Genomic DNA, 19294 nt, shown 5'->3' on the forward strand with positions numbered 1-19294 from the left:
ATCCTCCATTACACAAACTGACTCAGTTGTAAATGCCCCCACCCCCAGGAAGGCCACATCCAAGGGACATTCACGTGAGAGGCAGCTGATGGGTGCCATAATCCATCAGAGACCCCCAAAAGTGCTACCCAGACTCATTCCTGAGGTGTTGCACCACAGGACTGTACGTGATGCAAAGTGAGGCAACAGATCCAGACTCTGTTGTGAGACACAGTGTCAAACTTGCCACCCCAGGGGAGGTACCTGGGCATTCCCATGTGGCCTGAATGTATATTAATCTGTTGGATTCTATGTTTTTCAGGGACCTTCACCACCAAGAAGACCAGCTATAGATGATCAACAGAACACCACTGGGATCCATGGAGTGGTGATATTTTCTTTAATCTGGCTCTGTCACTCTCTTTCTGTTCCCCCATTTCTTTTCTATTTCTTTCTCTTCCTTTTCCTCTCCTATTTTTATTATTAAATAAAATCTATACTATTGACTCTGGCATATGGTCTCATTTGCACCTTAATTTGGGCAGAGACATTACTAATACTTTTAATAACCAAACTGTAAAAATGTTTAACTAGTATTTATTGCTCACTGTTAAAAATCATGAATATTCATAAAATCATTTGACATATGAGTCTAATGAAGTAATAGAATATTTTTTATTGTGTCGTTCATTCTTGTTGCATCCTGAAACCTCCAAAATCTCCCCCAAGTAAACTTCATGCTTCTTCAGAGTAAAATCAACCTTCAGTTTTCAGGAAGATAATCAGAGAAGTACAAGACAAAGGTAAATAATGTAAATAAATGCAATGACTGTCTACTGCAAGTTATTATTGTTCTTATTTCAAAAATGATATTGCTTTCACATACTTCTTTTATATGATTAGATGGTTTGCTCTTGGCATTCATTCCACATCTCCTGTACTCTAAAAATATGTATCACAGTTTTCAGGAGTTGAATGACTTGGAGGTTTTATTTGTCATTTACGGTACACTATCTTCACACAGTTTATTAGCTTGTGGGGTTTCTAAGCTCTGTAGTATATTCTGTGCCCAAGACTACTTCCAGTAGAAGACTATCCCTTTCATTTGTGACAGTATCAGCCTGTTAGCAAGACATACAGTAGTATAAAGTACCCTAGGATGCCTATTAGCCCTCAGAGTGAAAACATAAAGTTGACATGTGTTAATTTTGCCTGCCAGTTTGCATCAGTTGGTAATGAATGGATGTGATATATTGTGGTGACATGAAGACAAGCACTGGAGTTTTCTATCAATAGACAATCTGCTTTCTTAACAGTTTGAACAGATCCTCCACTTTTCTCATCTAGAACATGATAACATGAGTGTTAACAACACTCAATAAAGAAAATGCCATCAAAACTCAGAAAATATGGGATACAGGAGAACATTCTTTTTTCAGTTCATGTAGGCCATTCTGTCCAGGGGCTTCCTAGAAAACACAACAGTGTAAAACATGACCTCTTTATCGTCTCTCCCATATTTTTAATCACTTGCTTCTAAAGATATACAGTCTTGAAAAGTGCTTTTTAAAATGCAGCCACAGAAGGTTACAAGTACAGCACTTGTTTTATACACGGCATCTAATTTCTTTGACACCTTTTCAACATTATTATAGATGTATTTAGATACCATTATATTTGTACATACCTTTTTATATTTCATTTACTGTAATATTTTGACAAAGAGTAGACTGAGCATCTTGTGAGATCTGTTTATTTACCACTGAATGACTTTTCTAGCTCAGAATACACTAAAACCTAACATAATTTTGCCCTGAGCACAAAAATTTCATGAATTGCAGCTAAACTCAAGCCTCTGTAATTCACGCCATTGTCTCTAGCCTTTTTGTTTCCTTGATGCAATTGTAAAAACCTACCATATTTCCACTAAGGTCTTTGACTGCAAATAATTTTATCTGTTTTATGACCTTTATTTGCTTTCAACTTGCAAGATTTAATGGACTGTACACTCTTATTTTCCTGTCTTTTCTTATTTTTCTTATCCACCCTCATTCATCTTCTGACATCTACTTGCTTCAATGCCTCCTTTTTCCTAGCTATCCCTTTTATTCTGCAGACTATTCCTTTCCTTTCATTCTTTCCCTAAAGTATTTTATACTATAACTATGCGGATTCAGTAAATTCTCTGCATGTAATTCAGAAAACAGAGGTTAATTATTTTCAGTAACATAGTTTTCATGCCTCAGTTTCCTTACAGTAAGGAACTGGGGCACTGAGGATCAAATATTCACATCCATTGCCTATTCAAATACAGCTGGACTTGTAAGCATGACAGAATTAAACAGTTTGTAAACCACCCAAAGATTAATTCTGTGAGCAATATTAATCCAACAAATATTTATTTCCTGTCCAAAAAAATTATTCCATGAATTCTCATGACATACAGATTGACATCTCTATTTAATAACCAACGCTGAAGCTATGTGGCATATACTAAAATATTCAATGAAATAAAAACTGAGTTTTATATTTACTCAAATAGACTGAACGTATTTGTATTCATGTATTACCACCTGTATAGTTTTAATAGTATTAACCATGTTAAATATTACATGATTTTGAAACTTTGACTACATTTAATACCTAAATATATGCAAAAGATTGTAAAGTCTTATAATGTAGAGTGTAAGTAGTCAGCTTTAAGTACCTTTAAAAACTAATACATGTTTTCCAAATAGGTTAAGTCTCCTGAGTTAGGTAGAAAGCAATGGACAATAAATTGTCCGGTTCTGAATCCATCTTCCATATTCTACACATATGCAAGATCCCCCATTTTAACTGAAATATTTCTCACCAAGTTAGAAAAGTGAGCTCTGTGGTATTATCAGCTGTACATTATGTACTAATGAAGGAATATAGATGTTTACCTTTTTTAGTTGCCCGACACTTTTGTGGCTAACCAGATTCTTCCATAAAGAATCAGTCCTAAGACTTGCTCTTTAGTATTCTTTTTCTCAGTACTGTCTGATTTAGCCTCCATGGCAGAGACTTTTTTATGGGGGTGATCAGGTTATTAAACAGTGCAACTGATATGGTGAACATAAAGGAATAAAGAAACATGACTGCAAAAATCATGAATGGAAGAACCGGGGGAGTGATATTCACTTTTTTATTTTTGTAATTTCAGTCAGGGAATTTAAAACTGATTTCTTCTAATACTTACAACTTATTCAGATTTTCCAAAAATTTTAGGCATGAATTGAAATTTTGTTCAAGCAAAAAATATCTATAGATCCCTAATCTAACTCAATCTTCAATATCAGTATTTTGGTTATGTTCTGGGAACATTCTACTAAACTACTGTCACTCCTCTCCTCTCCTCCCCTCTCATGATTTTTCCACAAAACCTTGATAGTCCTTTCCATGAAAAGGAGGCCAGGGAGGGCTAGACACTATTTTCTGGCAGAAGTCCTAGACTGTCAACAAATAAATGGACCCTAGAGTAATAGAATGAGTGTCTTGCTCATCCAACTGTCTCAAGGCATGAGCAAATGCAAACCAGTGAATTCTGAAAGATGTTTCTGTAGCTTGTTCTTACTGGAAAAGATTTTCCAAATGTCTAACCTAAACAGCCTCTCTGCTATGCTATGCATACAGAGAAACTATTTTTGGAGATCTTAAAACTGTTCACATTCCCTTGGTCCCTCAAATATTCAGTCTTGGATAACTTTTTCAGACTTCTAGATGAACTAAACATATTTTCCATACTTCTCATTATTTAAGATTTCTGTCAACTGGATTTGCCAAAGCAACCATTGTCTTTTATAAAATCTAAAAACATCTAGAAGCTTATACTTCTTGTTTATGCTTTTCAGTGTGCCCAACTTCTGAACAATATCATGACCCTTGTTTAGCTTGAGGTTCAGTATAGCTCATGGCTGCTACCTAGCTAGACAATATTTCTTCTATATTTAGGCAGCTGATTAATCCTAATAACATGTAGCATTTTGTACTTTTCCCTCTTGAATTCCATCTTTGATTTTTCAGTTCATTGGTTTAATTTGTCAAAATAATTTTCAATTCTAATCTTGTCCTTCAATATACTTGCTGTCTCTCCTAGCTTGGTATTTATAAATTTAATTGGCACACCCTCATTTGTCAATTTCTCCTTCTATCCCCAGTCCTGTGGATCCCATTCCTTATGCCTGAAAAAATGAAGTAAACACTAAAAATATTTCTAAAATATCTCTTGTGTCAAATTATATTCTTACCACCATATTAATGCATATTAAGTTCAAAGATGAGTAATATAAATGAACCACTTATGCACTTAAATTATGTTATGACTTTACACAGAAGGCATTTATAAATACTGGATAATGCTAGAAATTTATATTACAACCTTATACCAGTATTGCAAGTAAAAATATTAAATTATCTTGTCTATTTATAAATGTCTTATGAATTACATTAGAGCATTCTAAACAAACAGTTGTAAAAAATGATGTCTTTATCATTGTTGCAAAGTGGTGTGAGCTTCAGGTATAATTCTCTCTTAACTGGTTCTAGAAGAACAGTCTGTATTTACTTTTGTGTCATATTCCCCTTAACAGCAGGAGTGCAAAGTGAATACAGAAATGTAAACCCCTTAATTGATGGGAATTAAAAAACATTTTAGAAATAAACAAATTCTATTCATCAAGAATCTTGAAGGTATCTAATTTTTCAAGTGTTTGTTTATATCATAAGCATCATACTGATGGTCTAATATTATGGTTTAATTTAGTCTTGTTTTTTTCATTTTTCTTTTCTTTTTAAATATACTATTTATTTCAGTTCTTACATGACTTCTGTACACTTCTAAAATTGCCAGTATGTGCACATGTATCATAAATATCTCTAGTGTGAAGTCTTCTGTCTGAGATTAGTCAAGGTCCCGCCCTCACAGAATTTACAGTAATGTTCAATAATGGAGTTATCTGTTTTTAAGAAAGGCTTTTTTTCTTCCCCATCCATTAGAGTGTGGTGTTTCTTAAAAGCATATAGTATCAAAGTATTTTCTAATTTTATCTAAAGGATCTGTGGACATTCACATCCATGTCTAACCTTTTTTTCAAATCCTTATAAAATTTTGGCTTTGATGATATCAGCATTGATTCATTCCACAGCACGTTATGTATTTCCTATTTGTCGTATCTCATGGCAAGCCCCTCTGACTAAAGCAGGTGATACTTTAGAGCCAAGGAAAATATTCTTCTCTATTTTATCCTATCTTAAAAACTGTTTCTTGAGCCATATCAGTTTTTATCCAAAAGTACTCTGCAGCTTAAGTGAAGTCTCATGTAAACCAGGCACTGAACAAAAGTCCACTGCTCAAAAAAATGGCCTCTCTCCTCCCCTTCTTCTGACAACTTTCTAGTACAATTCAGGTCCTGGTCTGGCCTTCTTTGCTGTTCTGTTAGAGGGATCTTTACTATCAAATAAAATAATGCAGCAATAATGACCCTCCTATCCAGACAACTGTAAGGAATGTTACCCAATTTTGCAAAAAACTCACATACTAGAGGAACTAACTGTATGCTTATGCTTCTAGACACCAGAAAAAATTATGATAATAGAGAAGTTTTTTAAACATGTAACTAGGTCTAGTTAAAAATGGACTGGTTTTATTTGAAGTCAAGGAAACAAGATGGGTAGAGTCATAATGACTGTGCATGAACTTTAATCCAAATCTGTGAACTACCTGCTGAAAGAAACAAAAGAAACTGAATATATTAAATTCAGCATGATGTCTGAACTGCTGATCAGTACAATGAACAGCCATAGTCTACAGAAGGTTATTATCAATGACCTAAGCAAATTAACAGACATCCCCTGGATGGGAGACAAGGTAATCAGTTGATTGCCATAGAATTTGGATGAGTACTCTTTCTATCTTCAGTGAAGAAGGACAAAATTAAGTACCCAGTCAGTAGGTCTGACATTTCTGACAGGAAAATGGCATTCTTAGTAGCAAAAGACCCCAATCAGGTCTATCAAGGTAGCTACCCAACACTGCTTTCAGAAATCACTCATAATAAAAAAAAACCCCACAAAATGGCAGCATTTGTTATGAGCATCCAAAAAGTTACTTGGAAGAACAGTTTTCCCTGCTGTGTGCTGTTTGTTCTATCTCTCAAATTACTTTAAACCACCTTTTAGCTCAACATCAACAACAACAAATCTTGCCACGATTTTATTTCTTATATGTACAATCCAATATGAAGTTATTTCAGTGTTTCTGGAGAAGGGATGATCTTCCTAGAATTTTTCCCTTTCAACAGAAACTTGTTATGGCAATTTTTATTTCCAAATAGTCATATTCACTAACAGAATTTACTGTAACTGAAGTTTTGTACACTTACCTTTCTGAGGTTGCATTCCAAAGACACATTCATTCCATTTCTTTCCACCAGGATCTCTGAAATTCAATGGTATACTATAGCATACCAATTTAATTGACACTCATTTCAAGATTAACTATTGCGTTTAAAACACTAGCAAAAGTAATAAAAAAATTAATGTGGCTTAAAATTTTGAATAGATTTCTCTACATGTACATAGTTATAAGCTGCATTGCACTAAAGAGATTTACGGGAACAGCTTCCATCTATAATAGTATATTTTAATAGAATTTTTGGTGTTCCTAAACCCTGCATGATTGAATTTTTTCAATTTTCTTTCAAGGAAATGAGATGGACTTCATGGATTTAGCAAAGTTTTGTTCTTTGCAGGTTTTAGTAAGCGTATTTTGGGTCAAAATTTACTGTTGTTCTACAGCATGTGGTTTCATTAAGTACTAGTATGCAAGCAAACAATCATGGATGTCTCTAAACAGAAGGGAATTGATTTCTGAGTTGTTTGTTTTTATGTAATCTTCAGAGGTGGAATAGAACACTTGAATTATTAACTGAACATAGATCTTTTTAAAAAGTTAGGTTTTTAAAGAAAAAATTGAAACTTCTAAATGTCTTGGTTAGTATACATGCATTTGCTATTCATTCTATTCCCTAAAAATCCCACCTGCAAATATCTTATTTAAGCCTGCTGAAAGGCAATGGATGGCACCAGGAAATGCAATAACACTGCTATCCCAAGTGTTCCTTAAATCTGGAATGGAGAAACATAAATTTTCCCACAGACTAGAAGACTAAGGAGATACCTATTTTTTCCACCATTCGGTGTACTGAAGTGTTGTCCTGCTAGACTCTATATGGTGCTCTAACTGCAGCAGTCATAGTCACATATTAAAAAAAAATAAAAATTAGGCTGCATATCATAGGTGTATGATGTTGGTTTAGCATATTTCTTAGCACTTTGAAAAGCAGCAGTTTAATAATAAACTCGGTTGGAAACCAGGCTCCAAAACTCAAACACATAAAAGCAAGATATAGGACAGTATTAAAGCTGTCTTTCAAACTTATAAACTATTGTAACATAGTTCTTATCTTAAATTGTTGTGGTTTATCTACCTGCCATTGTGATATGGACCCTCCAGAAACACCAGGACAGCTTTCCCAGAGTACTGAGGGCCTCTAAAGACTGTTCAGCATAGGGAAAATAGTGTGAATGAGCACTTGTCCATGTTCTCCTATCTCCTATGGTGTCTTCTGCAAAAGGTACAATATTGCCACAGAGTTTTCCAGAATGAAGATCTATGATGAAAGTCTTCTACCTTCTATCATAGTCCTCTGAAATATTCTAGATAAGAACACCTAGAACTGCTTTTTAAAAGTATTTTACTCTTTCTTCAAGTTATGTCACATCAGACAAAAAAGAAGATGGGCAAGTCTTGAAACTACTTGCAAATTTTATAACTTCATGTGTCCTATAGTTGACATTATACTGTACTTTGTATTCTCAGGTATGCTCTGCAAAGAGTTGAGAAGGATTCCCAGGTCTTTATTGGACTCACATCATAGGAAATCTATTTTCATTACTGTAAACTAACTAATGAACAAAACCCAAAGCATCAGAAACTTCTGCACCCCTGCACCTCTTTACCTCAAAAATAAACAGTTGTGGAGAGCAACCTGTGGTAAGTACTCATAGTAAATTATGAAGTGGCATAAAAACTAAGTGCCAAAGAAAAGAGGAGGGTTAAAATACTCTGATAATTAAAGGTGGGAGGAGGGAAACCAACAACAGAGAATAAGCTATTTCAGCTATTTATTTCAGGTTTTAAGCTCTGAATTGGATCTACAGCCTTGTCTGGAATAACTTACAGTAACAGAAATCATGAACCAATTTATTTGCAAGAACATAACAGTGGCCTAGGATAATAATTTAAGAAAAAAAAATAATTTTAGACGTATATTAAAAGACCTATAGGAAAAAAAAACCAGGAACAAATCACATGCATGCCCATAAATTTTGAGCTTATTTAGAGGATGATGACTTATATCAAGTGAAACACAGATTCACCTCTTCCAATCAGCTTCTTCAAGGAAGTTTCTTCTTAATGAAACAGAAACTTCAAAAGAAGATGGTGTATTGGTGATGTAAATTCTTTTTCCTCCCTTGATGAAGCATTTCTCAAAACTACAAATGGGGCATCATCTGCCTTGCTACTGTCTTTACTTATTCAGACTTAACATTTCTGCATGGGATGATCCATTTAAGCAGACTTAAATTCTGACTAATTTTACATTTTTTAAAGTTGGGGGTTTTTTTTAAGTTTTAAGTTCAGTACAACTTAAGTTTTAGGCATATTGTTTCTAAGGATGAGATGTGTGACAGGGAAGTTACAGGACTTTCTCTTTTTCATCCACAATTAGATGGTAACTACACAGCATAAATGAATATGACCTCATAGCTGTGATTTCTCTCCCTTCTACAGATAAGCATGTATACTTGTCTCTTGCTGCATTTGAATGAAACAAAAATTAACCAAAATTGGAGCAGAATATTTTATTATATTTCTCAGTTTGAGTCATCATCTTGGTGATATTTTTCTTAAACACAGATTGAAATTAGACTCTCAAAGATCTTAGTGTAACCATACATCTGTTCTTACAATTTTCACATCTCTTACTACTTTCATTAACTAGATTTCAATCTTTTTTTCCCCATTAATCAACTGAAGCTACTAATTTCTTTCTATATATTTCAGAATATATTATATGTAAAATGTGAGTTATAGCAAATTGATTTTAAAACATTTTTGAAGTACACAAGGTGTTTTGAAAAGGAAATATTGATTTCCGTCTACTTTATGTAGCATACAAATACTGAAGCACATTTTTTTATTGTTTCTTCGGCCTTTATTGCTGCTGAGAATAAAAGGTAGAGGCTTTACATTAAGCCTGAGTCATCAGATGCAGAAGCAAGCCTTAATATGACTGCTTCTACAACTCAAGTAAAATGCTATTGACAGTGGCAGCCTATATTATTTACCTAGGGTGGCTTGGGGAAGAAGTAACCTTTTTGTCTGCCAAAGTAAAGGATCTATGTTTTGTTGAGTTCCTCAGCCTTAGTACTTCCCCAGCTACATTCTCAAGTGGTTAGGTATCATTTAATTTTGTGTGTATGAAATGAGAAATCAAAAGTTCACTAGGGTGCAGTTGAGAGTGGGAGTAATCAGGTCCTCAGCCTGGTGATTAAGGTGCCCTCATGGGAGGTCAGGAGGAGAGGCTGGTTCCAGACCCAGCTCTACCATCTCTGACTATGCCCAGTACACACCTGGAACTCTGACACTGAGAGAAACTGGCAAGGTACATGCCAGTTCATACTACTAAGTGCTCTCAATCTTAGTCAAATCGCCTTGGCCTCTTTTATCTCTCCAAATGGTGCCTTGAGTTGTCTTGGGTCAAGCCCCGAGTCAAGATTGCTGCATCAGTTTATTGGAACAGATGATAGACTACAGAAACCAGAAATATTTTCTGACACTCTCTGATTTATTGATATTAATTAAGATGCACTATCTAAATATTTAATCTAATGATTGTTTCAGGTAAAATTAATAAAATATTCATTTAGTTAAATCACATCTACACAGCTGTTACAGATTCTGTTATAAAGGGGAAGTAGGCAAGTACATGCTTAAATGAAAATACCACTAAGACAAGAAAGAAAATTATGATTACATTAGGGTTTCAATTAAGATTACATTAGATTCAAAATATTTCATTGCCTAAAGTATTATAATTGGTAATCAAAACAAGTTATGACACTAAAAGAGATTATTACAATGTAGCCTCAGCTTGGGAAATTTAAAGAGGAACCTTACTTCTTTCAGTTTATGAATCTCTTGAGGTTTAACAAAATTAAGTGCAAGGCATGGCAGCTGGGTCATGGCAACCCCTGGTATCAACACAGGCAGAGGGATGAAGGGATTGAGAGCAGCTGTGCTTAGAAGGACTTTGAGGTGCTGGTGGATGAGAAACTGGACATAACCCAGCAACATGCACTTCCAGCCTGGAAAGCCAAAAGTGTCCTGGGCTGCAGGGCCAGCAGGGCAGAGGAGGGTATTCTGTCTCCCTCTTCTTTTCTGGTGAGACACCACCTGGAACTCTGCATCCAGCTCTGGGGTCCCAGCACAGGAAGGACATGGACCTTTTGAAATGAGCCCAGAGGAAGGACATCAAGTTGAATAGAAGGATAGAGCATTTCTCCTACAATGAAATGTTCAGAGAATGGGGATTATTCCGTCTGAAGAAGGAAAGTCTGTGGAGAGACCTTATTGTGGCCTTCCAGTGCCTGAAGGGAACCTACAAGACGGATGCAGGACTTTTTACAAGGGCATGTAGTGACCGGAAAAAGGGGGAATGACTTCAATTTAAAAGAGTACATTTAGATTAGATATTAGGAAGAAATTCTTTGCTGTGGGAGTTGAGCTGCAACACAGAGAAGGTGTGAGTGCCACATCCCTGAAGTGTTCAAGGCCAGGTTGGAAGGAGGTTAGTGCAGCTTGGTCTAGTGGAAGGTGTCCCTGACCACAGCAGATGGGTTGAATCTAAATGATAGTTATGGTCCCTTCCAACCCAAATCATGATGAGGTTCTATGACTTTATATCCCAGACAGTGTTATAACTAATGTAGACTACTGACTTTGGTAATCACAAGCAAAATTATCTACAGATTGCCAGCATCATTTCTTTTTCTGAGTTTCACCATTCCAGTTTGCCCAAGGCAGCAATTATATCTCTTTTATTTCGGAAGAAATCAAGCTGCCCTATGTCACATTACAGTACTTTTGTTTGCTTATTTTTCTTCCGTTCACACAGGTATACAGATTATTATCTCATCCTGAACCCAAGGGTGACTGTTAATTTTATGTGATAGAAATCTTTTAAAAAACACTATGCTTAACCCATAAAGAGCTACTGACTTTGTAGTGATTGACACTACTAAATGTTCATCTTGCAATACTGGATGGCCCACATCTATACCCTAACATATCCTGCACAGAAAGAGAAAAATTGGTGTAACTGGAGATTCAATCAGAAAACAAGTTAGTTTTCAAAGTTATTATTTACTAGATGTTGAAGGCTTAAAATACAGGAGATTTCTTCCATCAGTGTTTGATTGGGAAAACACCTGATGTGAGTATTTCACTTGCTGTCCCAACACCACGTTAGAGAAGAAAGAGTAGATAGGTGCAGCTGGCTTTAGGACAGGAAAAAAAAAAAAGAAGAAAATAAAATCTAACAACTTTCACCACTACTGCTTTACAAGGATTATTCCTGGTTATTTCTGCTTCAGTAATAATAATCTTCCGTGAATTTGTGACAAATTAGATTAGCTGGAATATTAAATTAGAAACAAGTCATCCTCTTAACATCCTCTTAACATCCTCACCTACATTTGTAATAATAATAATCACCTTGTGATACCACTGCAAAATATCTCTCTGCTCAGAGTTCCCTGCTGCTGCTTTTTTTCTTGTCTGTGTTGGTTGGCTACCTTCTATACCATACTGTAACTATGTACCATATACTAAATTCTACAGATGTGGGGTTTTTTTGGTGTTTTTTTTGGTTGTTTTTTTGGTTGATTGTTTGTTTTTGTTTTTTTGTTGTTTTTCTCTTCCCAGTTTTTTACATTCTTTTTATTATCATGTTATGCAGTGCAAAGTTATGAATCTCAAAAAAACCTAATTTATTACTTTTAAAATGTTTCTTTTAAAATGTAGAAGTCCGCAGTCCAAGAAGAAAATCCATCTGGAAACGATATTTTAACATAGCATTAAAAGTCTGAAAGTAATTACAGTTCTATAATTTATTTTTTTAAGATGTTCTAGAATCAGCTTTTTCTTTTACTGTTCTTCATGGAATATATATCAGACAGCCAGGATAACTGACCTTTTCTTTTCCTTTTAAAGTGCCCTCATATTTCTCACAAACTTTGTTGTATGATAACTGAATATAGCATTTCAGTAGTTCCTGTAGGGATGTTTACCTTATATTTTTGTAATCTTGACCAGTCTCAGATTCATCTATAGTTTATATTTTGTTCCTAAAAGACACGATACCATTCTATTCTATCTTTTCAATACTCCAATCTGCTTTGAAAATATGGAACTACTGATGATGATTGCTAAATAAGTTTCTTAATCATTAAAGAACATTTCATGGGAGCTGCTTTCTTTCATGCTTCACAATTATCAGCTGTGTCCTTTCTAGCTTTTTCCTTCTAGTCTTCTAGCCTGTAAAAGACAGGCTTTGTGTGACTGATTTGCTGTTTACTTTTTCTGAATTCCCTATTAAAAGAAAAAAAAGCAAAAACATGTAAGGATTATGTAGACCTTACTGCAAAGACCATTTTACTTGTTTAACTACATTTACTATTCTACAAATCATCCATGTAGCCTTTTTTTTAGAAGAATCAAGCATTAGGAAGGCAGCTTTGCTTTTTCACAGTTTTATTTTAATTTAGCCTACTGCTACAGGTTTCAAGAGTGTTACCTTTTGAGTTCAGGGCCTTTAGTAGTATCAGTTTTTATCGTAAAAGCTGACAGTAATTTCACAACTCACACTTCCTTTTAATGTGAAAAACATGAAAAGTAAATTACTTTACTTGTATTGAAAACTGACAGTTTTAGGATATACAGATATTCTTCTCCTTGTTCTGATCAGCCTGAGAAATATGACAGCTTTTTTTTGTTAATAATTTTCATTTCAAATGGATTTATGCCTGAAACTAATCCACATACTCCTGGATAAGAGATTATTTTTTAAAAAAAATTAAAAATCCCATTTTTCCAGACATTTTTTAATGCAGCTATCTTTTCTCACTTGAAATTTCTCCTTCATTTTCAATAGGACAAAAAAATGCCTGGACACATGCAATACACACATGCTTTTTAGAGGCTTTATATAAAGCTGCACTTTAGTGTTGTGAAAAAGGATACTCTGTGTAATGTACAATAAAGATAAGATTTTAATCACTTTTCTTAATAAATATATTTAATGTTTAAGATAATGATGTAACCTACATATATGTGCAATAGATCAAAATTTCACCCACTACCTCAAATATACATAAAGGAGCAGTCAAATCAAGGGTTTTTATAACTGTGCTTTCATATCCTTCAGAATGGAGAACATACAAAAAAATTTAAGTTACATGAAAAGAATGTTTAAATTTCTTTCTTTTCTAAAGATAATATATTGTTCTTTGTGTTCAATATGCCCTACAAGTATAAAATGTTTCTTTTTTTTAAACTAAAACAAAACTATTAGCCAATAAGTTATCACTCAAATCTTACAGAATTCTATATTCTCCATTTAATGAGCTTAATATTTTAAAACATCTTTATCTTGGTTATCACTCTATGATTTGATCACAGATGTATCACTTTCATCACACTAGCATGTGTGTGATCAAGCTACCAGTTCTATGAAGAGGTAGTTCTCATTAAGTAAATCAAAGGAGTTGAAAATAGTCATTATGCAAATATGTGATATTATTAAATATAAATAAGTACAAAAGTAAGTCAGAGAGGAAAATAGTGAAAGTAAGCTTGAAAGTTATTTGGAAATCTTTATAAAACAGGGAAAAAAGAAGTGGCACAAGGAAATCTATTAAAGCTAGATTAAATCTATTAAAGCTAGTTAGGTAGGATCATATTTTGGTTCATTATTCAATCCTGTGCCCTGCTTTTTTTTGGTCGAGTACAAGGAACTAGAGATCTCAGCTTGCTTTGGTCCATTTAACTATGGCAACATGTGCTAGACCAAGATTAAAGAACCTCTTACAGACTGTTTCCTGTCAAGTGAGTCAGAATTCCAAATTATGAGCGGTTCAGTATATACTGTTTAATTTAAAGAAATATACTCTTCTTTAATCCTGCTAATTTATTGACCTGAATATTTTTATAACCATTCATTTTTTATAGAATCCATTAGTTAGGCCTGGGCTGTATCATTGTACAGAAATCATATACGTTTTTTTTATCAAGCAATGACTTACAGTCCTCATTTTTTCTCAAAGATTTATTTAAAAATATATCGCAAGATACAATGTTCACCTTCCTCCCCACACTTTTAATCTATAAAAAGATTTACAGGGAGACAAAAAGACCAAAAAAATGACAAAAGAATGCCTATTCCTATGACAGAGTAATGTAAGCATTTAATTTTCAAAAGTACAGAGAGAAAAATATATAAATGTATGTGCAATTTACGAGAATTTGAGTAGAACTTGTATGTGAAGCTTAACATGTTATTTGCCTCACTTTAAATACAAAGCAATATAGATTACACTTGGTAAGCCAGAGGTTTGACAGAAAACTGGCAAGTAATAAAAATCAATGCAAGTGCTTGGGCTCCATGAAAACTAGTAATAGTTAAAGCCAAATCTTGGAAGGCAGCAGATACATTTTAGAGCAATGAACACTAATATGACATGTAAACATGCATGCATTCACAGACTTTGTGACAGTGACTTTTTATGACAGTACTTTGAATGCAGCCACAATACCTTTGAAATGAAGTTTTAAAAATTAATGTCTCTTAAAATAAGAGGTAAATAAGTCTCTTAAACTCTTCATGTTTATTGGAGGAATATATAGTAATATTCTGAATATCGGCACTGTTCGCATTGAAAGTTATAGGAATAAAAAAAGTGTGTAAAGTTCTAATTGATCACTTATCTTATACATAAGACTTCCTGGAGAATTTGAAATGTTGAGATGTGAATTTATGGTTACTTGCATTTTCCCTGTACCTTTTATTCCTCACAAAAAGCTGCAGTTCTAGAATATTATATGATATTGATGTAGTCATCTGCATGACTATTCCAATGGAGTTTCTGAATATCTTTGATTTTGTGTTTGGTTGTCAAATCACATTTTTTTATATACTTTTATACACTTTTAATACAAAAACAAAACTAGCAAAATTATAAACAAAGGTCAATTAATATTTCACTCAGCTGTAGTTACACTATTTTTTATCCTAAGTTTGAGGTTATTTATCAAGCTTGCATGCTCAATGGATGTTTCCAATAATATATTTTCAGTGCCATGCTTCTTGTGGTCAAGAGCCTCTGTAGAAAACTTCAAACATTTTTCCAAAACACTTGGTACTCAGTATTTTCAATTTTTATCTTTTAGATTATTAGGATGCTAGTCAATCTGTTTAACACATTTTTTGAAAAATGCTCTAGTTTTTAAAGCTAAATAAAACAACATAAATAAATTTTCCAAAGAAACAGAGAGAAATGGTGTGTGGTAATATTTGCATTCCAAAGTTTCTTGATCTTGCCAGATGAATAGCATCCCACAGAAAAAAGAAAATGGGAACCATAGTTCTACGACTTGCTATGAAAGTTATTTCTTCCAGTGAAAAACATGGACAAAAAGGAATGCAGCATTATGTTAATATCTGTACACAGAGGCACAGAAAAGGAAGAGGATAAATTGAGGCAAATCACATGGTAAATGTAGCATTTATGAATGTATGACCATTGCTTTCAGAAGAGGAATACTGGATGCTTTTCAAATTCACCAGAATTTAAAAACAGAAAAGTACAATAAGCAATCCATCTTTACCTGGCTTTTACTATAGCAGTAGGATATGAATTAGCATAAATCTTTAATAAGGAAGCTACCAGAGTAAAACTTATAGCTTGTAGTACAGGGACTTGCTAGCCCAGGGAGAGAATGAGCAATGTGTTACGTCTGGGAAGCAGTATGGGATTAGTCTAAAGAGGCACAGTTTCATTTTTCTTCACCCTTTAGGAGACAGAGCAGCACATCTTGCATCCTGAACCTGTAGGTAATGGAATGCACTTCTCCATATGCTGAAGTCTACATGCATGTGGCTTATTCTAGGATGAAAGTTCCTTTTCACGTAAGACTGCTCCTGTCGCCCTGAAAACTCAGCTTCTGAGCTTGCTAACATAGTTTTCTAAGGACTTTCCCAGGACAGTAACTGTATACATAGATATGAGTACATTCTTTCTGTTACATGTATTGTGATGGGCATCTCTCATGGCCAGTGCAGTGAGAAAGTGTTATCCTGACCATCCAACCCCTGGCCATGGTCACAAGCCTATAAATCCTGGGGGGAAAAATAAACTCTGCTCTTTCTTGCACCACACCTCAACCTGTATCCGTGTGATCTATTCATCTTCAGTGGTAACATGGTCCAAGTGGAGTTTTTTTCTGGGCTTGAATCTTCATGGATATTTAATATAGTAGGTTAACAGATACTCTTCAGCTGGGCAAATAGAAGATAAAAAAACCCTCAGAGAGCAGCAAACAATATCTGACAATACTTCCTGAGGAAAATATGCATTCTCTGGAGTTCTTTTCCTTTCCTTTATATTTCAGGCATCTGTAGCAGTTTATAAACATTATGTATCTTCGTGAAAAAGGAAAAAAAAGGTCATTTGTAGTGATTAATGTTAGCTACACAAAACAAGAGCAATCAGCTTGCCATTTTACATAACACACATATCACAGCTCTATCTCACAAAGCACTGCAGCTGTTCTGTAGGTTAGTTAAGGCTGATTTAGACATGCAGTTAAGCAGTAATCTCTAATTCCTCTCAAATATTTTGATTTAATCCCTGATCACATATGGATATTATTTTTTTGAAATATATTTTTGCAGCCTTAAAAAGAGACTATACTTTTGGTTTATGTTCTTTTGCATTGAGATGATATATTTAGTTGCCACAATCACAGCTGCTAGAAGCCACATAAATATCTGTGTCTCTGATCATCACTTTCTTATTTTTATTTTTTTTTCCTCTGCTTTTTTTTTTTTTTTTTTTTTTTTTTTTTTTTTTTTTTTTTTTTTTTTTGTTAATATTGTCAGGCAGTGGTAACTCCTGGAGTTGCTATCACATTAACCCCAAAGGTGTTTATATTACCCAAGTGTGCTGTAAAAAGGAATAAAATTACAATGAAACAGAAGTAATGTTAGGTTAGGAAGGACATGGACCTGCTGGAATGAGTCCAGAGGAAAGCCATGAATATGATCAGAGGCCTGGAGCAACTCTCCTATCAAGAGAGAGCTGGGGTCATTCAGCCAAGAGAAGACTCAAAGTAGTTATTGATTTATTCATTCTGAATGTTATACACAAAGTAGTCCAAACATGCATCGTGAAATATATTTTTAAATAGTATTTTACTTTAAAAAATTTATCTAGAAATGCACAAATTGTTTCATCTTCTTCTTTATTCCATTTATCAAAATAATAATTCAAATTCTTTCATTACTCTGTCAAGAGATGGTCACTACTACATATCTATGATGGACTTGTCTGGAATATGTGCTAAAGCCTTCTGTAACATGTACAAGAGTAAAACATATAAGTGAAAACATGTACTGAATCTACATATTTTGTTGTATTTAGAATTGTAACTTTTACTTGAAAACTTAACCAAAAATTACACTGAAGAAACTTGTTCTCTTGACCACATTTAACCTTGTTTCACATATTTTAAAATTATTATTTCTTCCTGATTATTATCATCATTATAATTGTCATTTCTTCTAACTGAATATAAAAAGTCCAACATCTTATGTTCTCAAATTTAATCTCTGCCTATAGAAATTAAATCTGAATCTGTGTGAATCAAAAGTTATTTGTACATTTTTAAGTAGTTTGTTTTATCAAAGGTGTGTTTTATTAAGCTAAGTTTTTCCTGTGAAATATAAGATAAGAAACTGTGGCATTGACTTCAGTATGTGTTGAAAAAGACAATAAAATACTTACAAGAGAAAGAATCCTGACTGGAATGTTTTCATTATAACTTCTATCTAGATTTCTATCTAGATTAGTGTTTCAGATATACATGACAGCTTTCTTTACAGTTCAGGTACAGTTCTGCAAGCAGAACACACAACTTCATATTTCAGTTCATTACTTAAGTCAAACCCCACGGTAACTCTAAAAAGTAGGTTTCAATTTATTTTATTCAGTTGATTTCACCTGTCCAGGGAATTCTCTCTGGAATTTAAAACAAGCCCAGAGGGCTGTCTTACTGAAAGATAATAACAAAAACAGAAAAAGCAGAAAGTTCATGTGCTGAACAACAGTCATCATTTACCTTTTTAGCATATAGCAATATAGTAAAGGAATATGATAAACTGTTTCCAAGTAGCAGCAAAGATTTGATAAAATTTTAGAGAAATATGATATTACCATTTTATACTTCTTAAGTTGCTAACATTTTTTATGGCCTAATTCCTTTTGACAAATGCAAGGCAGAAACTCTCCATTAAATTGGAGAGAAGGCAGAGGCGCTATTTCAACAGCTAAAAGAGTTTTCTGATCTCACAGGATGTTAAAACCATGTCCTAAGAGAAATTTCCTTGACTTATCTATCTTTTCTGGTCATTTTACCATCTCACAGAGTCCTCTGGCAATTGCAGCAACTGATGCATGAAAAGCTCATCCTCAAAATGTCTTTAGTACATTTTGTTTTCTTGGCTTATAATTTACCTCAAAGCAAAGGGAAACAGCAAGAACTAGGAAGATCTCTAGCTCTCACAACAAAACTGTGTGTTGTAGAATAACCAGGTTTCCTGGTTATTTGTTTCCTGGTTCCCATTTAAAAGCATCTTACACAATGGTCCTAGAACGTCATTTACTCATTCTGCTTTGAAAAATAATAGAAAGTTGTGAAAGGATTACCATCCTCTCAAAGCACCATGAAAAACATAACACATCATCTTCACATCTTCACATCATCCTTAGCACTGGTGGTTCTTCATGCACATATTCTAAGAAAGAATATTAATTTTCTGATATATTTTAGGAAAATCTGCATATAGTACAATTTTTCATTTTAATTCAGTATGAATATAATAAAAAGAGT

Source organism: Parus major, chromosome 2, assembly GCF_001522545.3.
Source record: "Parus major isolate Abel chromosome 2, Parus_major1.1, whole genome shotgun sequence".
Lineage (NCBI taxonomy): Eukaryota > Metazoa > Chordata > Aves > Passeriformes > Paridae > Parus > Parus major.